The 12,748-nt window shown below is 34.2% G+C and overlaps 1 protein-coding gene across 4 annotated transcripts in view; it reads left to right on the top strand.

Annotated features, from left to right (window-relative positions):
* Positions 1-12,748, top strand: part of ggt1a (gamma-glutamyltransferase 1a) — a 60,746-nt gene that overhangs the window by 15,450 nt on the left and 32,548 nt on the right. The window contains exon 1 of one of the 4 annotated variants that reach the window (XM_051920988.1): positions 7,530-7,672. The exons of 2 other annotated variants lie outside the window; for them this stretch is intronic. The gene's annotated coding sequence lies outside the window, so the exon portion shown is untranslated. Of the gene's footprint in view, positions 1-7,529; positions 7,673-12,748 lie in introns of those variants that run through there. One more of the 4 variants, XM_028824164.2, reaches the window with a different exon arrangement.

Genomic DNA, 12,748 nt, shown 5'->3' on the forward strand with positions numbered 1-12,748 from the left:
GAGGTTTGCAAAAGACAGAGAAAGAGCCGAAAAGTCCAAGACCAATTTGGGCTTTAGCTGATGGACCCACTATCAGCACCTCTGTTTTATTTTGATTCAGATCAAGAAAATTATTAGCCATCCAGGATCTTAGTTCAGAAAGACAGTTGTGCAGTTGATTTATTGCAGAGTTGCAGATGGGAATACAAACCTGTGTATCATCAGCATAGCAGTGAAAAGAAATGTTAAATTTCCTAAAAATAGATCCAATAGGGTGAAGATATATATAGCATAAGATAGGGCCCAAAATGGATCCCTGAGGAACACCACATTTAAGAGGAGCAGTAGACGAAAAAGAGGACTTTAAAGTCACTGAAAAGTGTCTACCAGTTAGATATGACCTGAACCAGTTAAGAGCAGCCCCTTTAAGCCCAACAAGATGTTCAAGCCTTTACAGCAATATCTCGTGGTCAATAGTGTCACAGGCAGCAGTCAGGTCCAGGAGGACAATGACCGCAGCTCCACCTGAGTCAGTAATAGAGATGTCATTGAATACTTTAAGGAGGGCTGTCTCAACACCATGATAACGCCTAAAGCCAGACTGCTAGATCTCAAATAAATTATTGGAGTTAAGGTGATCAACCAATTGATTATAAATAATTATTTCTAATATTTTAGCCAGAAATGGCAATTGGAAAATCGGGTGAAAATTGGCTAAAACTCCAGGATCTAATTCTGCCTTTTTTAGACAGGGACGCACTGCAGCATGTTTAAAAAATGAGGGCACAAACCCAGCACTAATAGAATCGTTGATAATGGCTAGTAAAGATGGGCCCAAAACATCAAAGGCTTCCACTAAGAGGCGTGGTGGTACAATATCAAGAGGACTGGGAGCTGGTTTAAGGGTGTCAATAGTTCTTTTTAGCTGTGAAAGTGAGACAGGATCAAAAGATTTGAATACATTACCATGATTAACAGTAGGAAGTTCATAGTCAGTTGGAACAATACCACAGTGAATTTTATCAATTTTACTGACAAAGAATGAAAGAAACTGCTCACATGAAAGAACAGTGCTATTTAATCCCATCACAGAATGAGGGTGAATGGCCACATTAATTGAATTAAATAAGACCCTAGGACTCTTAGAATGACGGGAAACTAAATCAGCGAAGAAATCATGTTTACATTTCTTAACTGCAACCTGGAATTTGAATAGAGAAGCCCTAAAAATCTGTTTAGAAACAATCAGACCATCTTTTTTCCAATGCCATTCCGCAGTTCGACAGGGGTGGTGCAGCGATCACGTAGTTTCATTTAGCCAGGGATCAGTTCTTCCCTTATTACAGCATGTCTTGAGCGGAGCTGTTGAGTCTAATACCGTTTTACAAGAAGAATTAAATTCTAAGACAGAAATCATCGATACAATTATATTGGACATGCACATCAAGACTAGGGAATATGGTTTTAAAATCGGATATAATAGAAGAATTTAAAAAGCGAGAGCAGCGTGAAGCACAATTAGTAGTTGGGACATCTACAGTAATATTCAAATCCATCATTATAGAAAAGTGATCAGTAAAAGAAACATTGCATAAATCAGTATCATTAACTGAAATATCACGTGTAAGAACGAGATCAAATTAATGACATAACAATGGATTTAGATCAAACTGTCAGTATGGAAAAACAACAGGACACAAAAAAGGTTGGAGCCCTGCTAAAAACACAGCTTGAAAAATGTAAGGGGAAAAAACGGCATTTCAGCAAAGCATATAAAACTGCAATAACAACACTATACACTTACTGTACCTGTCAATTAGCACTACCATTCAGGCTTCAGTAGACATGTGTGAAGCTCTTTAGAAAACCCGACCTTTCAATAAAAAACCTTAATTTAATATTCACGGCTGACATGGAGCTGATGTCACTGTCATGCCCAAGCATACGTATAAAAAATTATAGATAGATAGCTTTACTGTAGCAAACAGAACCTACTGGTTTGTTCCTTTTCTAAGAAATGTTGTAAAGGTCTCCCTTCTGGAACAGTGTAATGTTGGATGAAGGGATAAACTAACTTGTCAAAAATTTTAATAGTGCTCTCTTAGGTAGGACAGAAACAATAAAATTTCTACGTAATCTTACAACTGAATAGTATAGCAATGGAAAGATTAAACAAGATTTACTATGATCTAGTAACCATAGACCAAGCAATAGATCTGTACTGAAAGGGACTGCTTCAGTGACTTCTATTACCATGTTTAAACAAAGTTAAAGTACATCTTCAACGAATGAAGAACATAGGTGTTATAAGCAGCGTAGATGTTTTGGACTGATACACAGACCCGTTTGTGACACCAAAAAACGCTAGCTTTATAAACATTTGACTCTTATTTAACCTAATGATGTAATATTTAGATAAATGTAGATTCTTCTGTCAATAGAACAGAACCTTGAAATTCATACTGCAGCATAAATCATCGCCAAACTGAACATTAACATGGTTTTGGCTGATGTTTATTAACTATGGCAAATGCACTAATTTAATTGTACAATTTTTAGATATATTTCAAATATTCGTACTTTAAAATTCCCTCTGATCCTGGGGTTTTAAAAAAATTCACATGAATAATTTCAAACACATGGATACGTTGATTGGCAAAATATGATTTCAGCATTACTGTACTAGAAAAAATCTGCAAAGCAAGAATTACCCCGAACATTGAAGCACGTGAGCTAGTAAAGTAAAAATTAAATTTGTGGGTAATATTATTTCTTCTAGGAGGGTGAAATCAGACCCCAAAAAAGCTGTTCAACATACTGTATGTTATGTCATATGTAAGGTTACAGAAGAATATTTCCACCACCAGCAAAAAAAATATTGCAAAACAATTGCATTGTTTTGTTAAAGTGTGTTTATTTTGCAATAATTATTGTATAACATCTCAAAAGTATTGCATTATCTCTCAAAGATATTGCCTGCTGCTGCCAGTAACATTTTGCATATACAGTACATGCTTTGGTCGTCCAGTGATAGTTAGTGGGAGAGAGGTTAAGCTATGCATATGGCTTGCAATCAATTGGCAAGAACAGCACAAATGTTATAGGTATTCATTTAGTTTTAATTAGTACAAGGTTTAATAAGTTTAGTATGGGTGTTTTAACCTAGGCCAAGTGCTAGTGCTGAGCTAGCATTCCTGCCTTGCAGTGTCAGAGTCAGCAGGGAGTTTGAAATGTGTCAGTAATACTTCTCAATTAACTAAATATGTTTAGTCCTTTATGTTCTGTGAAGTAAGTAAATCCATCCCAGGCCTGAGCTCCCATGGATTCAAGGTATGAGCACCGGCTGCTGCACCAGCAAAGCACCAGTTCAAAATATCTATAGCTAATAAGTGGATTAGAAATAAATAGACACTTTTTAAAATAGGTTTCTGTTACTGGATTGTGTGCAGCACATGCTTTCTAACTGGCTGTACCCTGCAAAGGACCAGAGTACTGTCTCCCATATTTGACCACAGCAGGCAATAGATAGATAGATAGTGAAATAATGCAATAATTTTGTGAAACAGCACAATATTTTTTTGACTGGCAGGAATGAACTTTTGTAATGTTAAACAAAGTTAATGTAATTTATAGTTTTCTAGGGATAATAAACTAGCTGGATACAATAAGTGTATACCTTATCTTGCAGACAAAGACAGATGTTTGTGAGACTTGCTGGGACATTGAACAGCAAGAGCTGTTTAGTTGGTTGAAAAGCAAACTTATTGAAATGACTGTGTTAATCTTGCAACTTTCAAACAGACATGCTAATGTACCTGAGTGGACAATAGTTCCTGTGGACTGGGAGTTGTTTTGCTGTATTTGCATGACACCCAGTGGCCACCTGTTGTCTAAAATTCCCACTTATTGACATTGAAAGAACAATGCTATGTCCAGCTAAAAAAAGGCTGTGACTGTAGTGCTGCCATGTGAAATGTTTAGAAATATTGCAATATGAATTCATTATAAATAGAGACAACATGCTTTTTGTGAGACTCTTAGGTGTAGAAGCTTTAGATCAGTTCAGAGAATTCAGAGATTTCAAATCATATGGTTCTCCCATACTATTTCCTCTGGCAATGCAGAGGATAATTTATTTGTGGAGAATGATATCTATGCAAATGCTGTTCTTCACAATCTTCTGGTAAGTTTAATCTACATGAAGGGTTGTTGTTTGTCAGTTTTTTTCCTCCTCCTCCTCTGACATTGAATTACTCAATTCTTCTAATTATTTTGATTTGGTCAGGCGTTTTTCCATTATGAATAGCCTCATCAATATTTGGAATAAGAGATTTAAAAAAAAGTCCAGTCTTTTATAGAAAATGAATTTCAGTCACTCGTTCCTTTATCTCATTTTATTGATACTTTTCCCCCTTTTCATGGCTATCCTCTTTATATTCGGGAAAGATAGGTTCTTTCTTGAAAATTACCACTGTGAGGTGTCCCAGAGCATTTCTTTTTACTTCTACCTGTCTCAAAGTACAATTAGAATTGTACCAAGTTCAGCTGAATTGATGGTTCTGTAACTCAAACAAGGCGCATTCTACACGTTTTGAATGTCGTTGCGTTTTCACTAAATAGCTAGAGTTTTATACAGGGCCTCTTTTACTTTCCGCTGTGGCAGAGTGGAGTGACATGCCCCTCCCCTAACCCTATAGGCCGTTAGAGAGACGAAGGCATACCACCTAGGTTTGGGAATCGGTAATGGGGCATGATAAGGGTTTGGTTTACGAAAACCTCTTGCCTAAAAGGAGGAGCTTAGAGATCATTAATAATGGCAGTTGTCCAACCCCCATATTTCCCCTCCCCACCCATAGGGGCAGAGGTAATTTTCGTAAATCATATTTTCACATATCCTGTTTTATAAATCATGTTTTGGGGATGGGGCTTAAGGTCATCAATCATCCCTTTGACAGTTTATGTCTCATTTACTACTATTGCCTATTTTGCTGATGGCTTTGCCTGATTCAGATTTTTGTTTTATTATGTTGTCTCCTCTGCAGCTCTTGTTATAGATCTTTAACCTTTCTCACCTGTCATCGATTTAGTGTCCTTCCTGTATTTCATTTTTGAATGTGCCTTATGATAGCAATTCTCTTTGTTTTGAAAGAAAAAGAAATTCACATTCATTTATGAAGGTATGTGTGATTTTTAATAAACTATATTATATACACTAGATCAGTGCTTCACAAACTCGGTCCTGGGGACCCACTGAGGCTGCAGGTTTTTGTTCTAATCAAATTCTGTTTTTAATTGGACTCCTGGGCTAATTAAGTAAACTGTTATTTCATAAGTTCTGTGTTTTGGCAACAATATTGAAAATAGAAAACTAAGTTTGGTAAAAACAAAAAAATTTAAAATGTACCAAGCAGTTATTTGGGAATAATGTTTTTTTTTTGTTATTAACAAAATTTTCTTCTTGATTTTCGTTTTACTTTTCTAAGTGTTCTGATTGTTTAATTAATCCATTATTTACTAATTAGCTGGCTCAATGCTAAAGTAGTGGCAGCCTTTGATTATTCAGTGTTGTTTGCCTGGGTGTCTGCTCTGCTTTTTTTAAATTGTCAATAATAAGATGCAACGAAAGAGGAAAACTGCACAGAGAAAAGGCAAAATATAATTAAATCAACAAAAGAGAATTAAGCATTTAAATATATAGCAAAAGAAGAAATTTTTCTAATGTCTTATAAATGTAAAAATCATGCTGCTGTGCTTTTCTGAATGTAGAATAAAAATAATACCAGATAATTAAATGAGATCAGTGCTATCAGGTGTTGTCACTGATTAGGAATCTGGTTGGAACAAAAACCTGCAGCCACAGTGGGTCCCCAGGACCGTTGTTGGAAAACACTGCATTAGATATATATTGTAAGAGCTATTATATTCAGTTATTTTATTAATAATAATAATAATAATATAATGATTTATAATAATTTTATTACAATGCATAATTTACAAATAAGGAAGATACAGTATTATAGTTTATTCACACTGGACCAGACAAACCCATCCAGAGTATAGTAAAAGAAAAATCTTAATATCAAACAAAAACTCTAAGATTCTCAAATATATAAAAGGATAGTGGTGGTACAGCATGCTCAGTTTATTAAAACAACTGACAAAGTCTAAAGAAGTTTTAAAAAGAATAAAAATTAAAAGAATACCAGTCATAACAGGTGGTTAAGGACTCTTCCATTTAAGCAAGATAACAAACACAATATGCTACCGGTACAATGCATGCTGTCTCAAGTGCTCATTAAGCAGTACTGTACTATCTAGTGTCACTCAAGTAGAGCAATATAGATTATTGTGAGTCCAATACTGTCTGACAAATAGGAAGAGACTTAATATTGTCTGAGCAGGGTACATTCTAAAAACATTAAAGGTTAAGACATGTATTTTTAAAAGAGTCTTATTAAAAATACTTATGCAGAAAGTAAAGGTAATGGAGGATGTGTCCTTTAAAGTCTGGGTGCAGAGTTGCTTCACATTGATATTCAATATACCAAGGTCCTTATCAATTACTTTGGGCTCTTCTACTTCTTTGCTCTTGTTGCTTTTCTTTCTCCTGCTCTGCTCTGCCTTATTTCTGCTCAGCATGAACCCCAAACTTAAAGGACTAACTTCAAATTAACAGTGATTATAAGGATAATCAATAACTCTGCCTTTATTTCTTATATTCTGTAAGTGCCTTGAGCAAGGGAAAGGCACTATATAAATAAAATGTATTTTTATTATTATTATTATTATTATTAAGTGTATGTCTTTCTCAAGTCCATGCAGATCCCCCAGGTCCGTTCATTAAAAATCTGTTTAGGATTCTAATAGAATGATCTAAAAGATGCAAGGTTCAAATCAGTACAGATGCAGAAGTTAAAATCAATCTTTAGCAGTTGTTTAAAACTATACACAAAATGTGGAGACCGGAATTTGAACGTTTAAGGAGTTTTAGAGTTCTTCCTTGCATTTGTAATATGTCAGTCCCTAAATTGTCAGTTAAAAGGGTTGTTAGCATAAATAAAAGTACAGTTTACTTACCTGCAGGAGGTAAATGGATTGAATCTTCAAGGTCTTACAGTACAATGGAAAGTGTCAGAGTTGGTTAATATAGCTTCTAACACAATTATGATTATTTTTGGCTAAGCGGCTTTACATAAAAAAGAGAAGGAAGTTTTAAAAAAGTAATTTTTAACTAATCCGAGTAAGGTTTAATCCTTATGCTTCTAGCTCTTTTTGTGCAACTTATCACGTTTAGCCCTTTGATAATATCTAACTAACCTCTTTGGTCAGAAAAGACAGGTTCCATCTTGATTCCTCTTCTTTTCTGGCTGATATCTATGCATAAAAGTTAATGCTAAATTTAACAGTGCTGCTCCTGTCAGAATAGCAGAACTTTACTATACCAGAGATTGTTAGTAGTTTACAGCCCAGTCATTCTAGAGTTGTTTCAAGGAAATGATTAAAATCAGCAGGATGTATAAGTAAATTCAAGGTTGAAAATTAACATATGTGTGGCATCATCAGTTAATAAATTATCTAATGCAGTAAAACCTGATAAAACCCGAAGTCACCTTCAAGTTACCTTCATTTGGAACACCAGATTCCAGATACATTACAGATTCTGCCCAGAATATTACTTCTTCTTGGGACTTAGGTAAGATTTTACTCCTTTCATATACATCAGCATAATCTGCTTTGTTAAGGTCCTTGAATTTATTGTAGTTTTTATTAAACATTCATTTTTTAATATTTCATTAAAAAAGTGATTTATTTTTTTTTTTTGCATTGAAACAGCACTTTCAACAAATAATTACAAAAATTAATTTCTGTTTCTGATCAAAATGCATAAAGAACAGTGTCAAATACTAAAACATAATTCTGTTTCTATCTTAAGGTTGCATTTTATGTCCAATAACTTTTTTTATAGTATCCCATGAAATGCTATGTGCATAATGGAGTTAATAAAAATACTGCATTCCATTGAACAGAAATAGTCATGTAAATGGACTGCATGTCATTTATAGTGGGCTACTATACAATATATATTTTACTGAGGTGACATTAATTATAATGGATCAGGCTTTATTTACATTATTTGTAAATGCTTTGTTACAGTGCTTTCTGTGAAGTAAAGAATAACAATTTACTATCTTTGAACCTCTCTCCCCTTTTGTAGGCTCTCTAGTTATCAGTTTCTTAAAAAAACTGAAAATGACTAAACCCTAACCCAGACATCTCATTCTTCTTTTATTCTTGCTTTTCTTTATAGAAAGTATTTTAAGACACCTTAGTGAAGTCAAAATTAAGTATGTGAAAGTATATTTCAAGATTTGATCAGGAAGACAAAAGAATGCTAAACATCATTTTTTGTCATATTGAACAGTTCTTTTTTATGTTGATGCCTAATGTGTGCCTTATGTAATTGTGGACTGGTAAAATGATTAACATTTTAAGCATTAGAATTAAAGATGACAAAGATGTTAGAAACAGTAATCTGCTTGTGGATATCAAAGGTCAGGCCTTGCTCAAACTCAGTTTCATAACTGTAATGCTGTTAAAAAACTGTGGTTTTACAGTTTGCTAAATACAACTTGTAACATTCAATTTGTGTTTTATTTTAGTATGCTTTAATTTTATAATTATTTAAATAATGGCTCTTGTTACCAAGACTATCACTACATTTCTGTAATCAAAATGTTCTGTAACTGAAATAGCAGGCATCTCATCAGATCTTTAATATTCATGAGGAAGTTTTCCGAAAGTGTTAAATTTGGGACTAGATAAAGTTGGGGTGCATGCAAAATAGACAAAGATAGGAATTATAAAATTGTTTAAAAGATGTCATTATTTATCAGAATATAAATGTTTAAACTTTGATAAAGTTAGATAAAGTGACCAGTGTGTATATGCTTGTAAGAATATGAGAAATGGAGGCTTGGGACTCTAACATGAATGTTATTTCAAAAATAACTTAATTAAAAATCAACCAGACCTGGGAACATATCCATTGTCCCACTTTTTTTTACTGATGCAATATCTTGCATATGGCAGCCAGAATGACACTATAAATTCAAAGGATTTTAAAGAAGAATTAGAAAGAGATAGAGAAAAACAACTGCCAAAGAGAAATTTTGCCACCTACAGGCAAGGATCACACCTGGTTTAAGAAAGCAAAGACTGCAACATCCACCTGATATGAAGCTTGCTATGTGACCCTGATTTGAAACCCTGATTTGATGTTTTCATATCTAACATTTATATCTGATTTTTCCTTCAAATACAGAAGTAATGATTGAAATACATTTGAGTATTGCTTTGCTGAAGTTGTTCTGACATTTAGCAATGACTGATGATTGTTAATAAAACAAACAGTGTCCATTTAGGTTACATACTGTCAGGAGTAGTGGTTAGCCCCTGGGATATGTTAGATTGTGTAGCCCTTTCAAAGATAGCCATCAGGATACAAAAACCCGACAGGCTTAGTGGTTCCTTGCTTTTGCTAGGGCATTCTCAAGTGTAGCCCTTTCACGGGAAGCAATCTGAATATGGATCCCGGCAGGGACACCTCGTGAGTGGAGCAGTTTCTGGCTCCTGGTAAGGTACTGAAGTTGAGGTAGCTAGCTGAGACGTTCTTGCTTTGTATTTGAGCTTATTTGTGCTGAGTGAGCTTTGAATAGGTATATTTTGCAAGATGTTTATGCACATCAAGGTAACAGTTTAGGCATTTCCAGTATTAACTTGTCCACCAATATAAAAAGAACAATAATGTGTACAGAAGAAAAAGTGCATTAAAATATTTATGCCCAACTTTAAACAAGATTATTGCTGCACATGCCTTGGACAATATACAGTAGCAATGTAGTTATTAGAAGATTCAGTATAATTAGATACTGCACAGCCCTTTAAACTGTAAAAATTATACTTTATTAATAGTAATACACTGGAAGTTATGTGAATTGGTTAGGTCCTGTACTGGAATCTGCCAGTCCATTGTTCACCATTCTTCCTATGTCTGTATGCCAGATATAGATTTAATATTTTTTCTCTACTCTTAAAAATGTATGGGCATTTAAAAGTTGTGCAACTTTTTTTTAAAATAAAAGATAAGGAAATGCTGATACTGAAAAACAAACGGCTTTACTTATTGTATGTAATTTTTGTCAGTTAAAATAATTCAAGAAAAGTGTGTTGTAACACATAGAATATAAGCTCTTTGACTAAATATAATTAGTAAGAAACAAACTTACATCTAAATTAAGGATATTAATCACAATTTTGAACTTTATTTTTGCCAAAAAATAATCTTTTAAATGATGAACTATAATACTTTTCATTTGTTAACTTCAAACATACACATTACACAAAACCCTGATTTCTTATTAATCCAACTAAAATTCATGGAGGGCCAGAGCCTGTCCTAGAGCCACCAAGTATAAGGTAGGATCGACACTTGAAAAGCTGCAGTCCATCACAGGGCCCACTTTTCCATAAACTCACAATCAAACTCTACCTGCCAATATCAGCATAACATTCAAGTCTTTTAGGGTGTAGAAACTCCAAGAATGTGTTAGTCCATAGTGACAACGTTAAACAAAAAAAATTGAATTGTTAGATGTTTTTAGCTCAAATATAACAGTTATGATAATAACCTGCAATGTCGCCTATACACCATTGAAAGGCAAACCACAATAACAATTTTTCATTCTTCACTTAAAAAGAATGCAGACAGTTCATATAAGTTGTACATTTTATTTACTTGTATACAGATGGCCCTAAGTTTTCCACTTTTGTTCCCGTACCATAAATATATTTGTAAAATATATCCATAAACCTTTAATATCCAATCTTGAAACTTTAAAGCAACTTGAATATGAACCTAAAATATTACATTAATAGAACCCCAATTCCAAAAAAGATTGGGCTTGAGGTGATGACAAAGTCATAATATTATAATAATCAGAAGACAGGGCCAGCAGCACAATCAATTACCAAACTTGATAGTAAGGTACACACTGAGGCCATTAACCAAATGTTTTTTTTTTTTTTTTTCCTCTTTTATATAGCACATTCATTTGGTGTTTGAAATAGCATATGTCTTCTGGTTGTGACCCAATGCATTTGCTGATAGCACTGGATTCTGGTCTTTGATAATTTCACATTTACACTTATTTGCTTAGCAGATACTTTTATCCAAAGTGTATTACAAAACATAATGATATAAAAACCTATTGTAATTCAATGATGGTACCACTCCTGCTTCAAGTCAGTGCTAAGGTATTGATGGTTAGTTTTTAATATTAAGTCATGGCAAATACTAAATGCAAATCTGGTCATGGTTATCAATGGTTTTAAAAATAGGGATGTTGTTCCCTGAGAATGGTGACCAGAGAGATTAATATTACTTAGGCTGTTAGCCTTTATTTGAAGTAAGAGCATGCTTACAGTCTGAACTACAGATCGCTTGTGTTTGCCTTAGCCCAGTAACGTTTCTCACGTGTCCACTCCAAAGCAGGAGTGTCAATATGAAGGCCACAGATCCATCCCTGATAGAAAAAGAGCTTTGGTAGTCTACAGTGGAGGTTTATTTTTCAAGTGTATGTTTTGCAAATAAAAACTGACTTCCTGCCTAAAAATAATACTGAATTAAAAAGTTTTTATATGTTCCCATTTGCTCTATATTGAAATTTCTGATCAGCATTGTTGACTCTTTTTCAAATTTAAATAAACACTGGATGATTTTGGGCAACTTAGGTGTCACATTGCATAAAAGAAGAGGGGACACAGAGGAATACCAAAGGAATCCGGAGTCCAAATCTTGTTGCTGTTTTTGATGCAATTTATCAGGAACCTAGATGTCTCTTGCAGTTGATCCGACTAGTATAAATGACAGTTGTTATACAGTAGAGTCAGCATTGGCTGAATTCTTGTTTGTCTCAGTAGCATATCATAATACTAGAAAAACAAGTACCGAGGAAGAACTTATAAGTTCACAGTCCCATCTGTTCACATTTCTTTACAAGCAAGGTAGCAGTCAAAGGAACTGTGTGTTAAACAATAGGGATGAGACGTGCTATTTGGTAATGTTCTGCTGTTTTGTTCAGTAATGATCATTGTATCTTAAACTGGGCTTTTGAAGTAAAAGTCACATTTCTGTGCATGGTTGGAGTGACCCTCTCAACCTCTGCATTAGCTACAGAACCGCAAAGTATCTTGTTTGTGGCCATGAGGTGATTTGAAGAGGCAGCTACAAGCTTAAACATGCCTTCCAGACAATTTATTCATTTAGAATTTGTCTAACTTGTTTATCAAAGAGTGGTCCTCCAGACCAACATCTATTACCAACATGTTACTTAGGCCAGTTTGAAAAAAGGTATGGCACAATAATGATGGCATTTACCACACTACTGAAATGTCATACTGTGTCCTTAATCCCTAAATGATAACTTTTAAAGTAAAGACTATTAAAGTAATTCCTGCTAGAATACAGTAATGACTCAGAAATGATATGTCATGCCACAGTGAAATTATTGGAAAACCAATCAATGTACATTTTTCCTATAAAAAGCTAAAGAGGAAATGTCACTCCTTTCCCCATATACTATACCTAAACAATAAATCTGACACAATTCAATCATTTCTAGGTCCAGCTTTGCATGCAGACTTACATATTTTGATGTTCACTAAAGACTGTAATTTTTCTTTTCTTGCAAATTTAAAATGCTATTAACAC

Source organism: Erpetoichthys calabaricus, chromosome 18 (genome assembly GCF_900747795.2).
Source record: "Erpetoichthys calabaricus chromosome 18, fErpCal1.3, whole genome shotgun sequence".
NCBI lineage: Eukaryota > Metazoa > Chordata > Cladistia > Polypteriformes > Polypteridae > Erpetoichthys > Erpetoichthys calabaricus.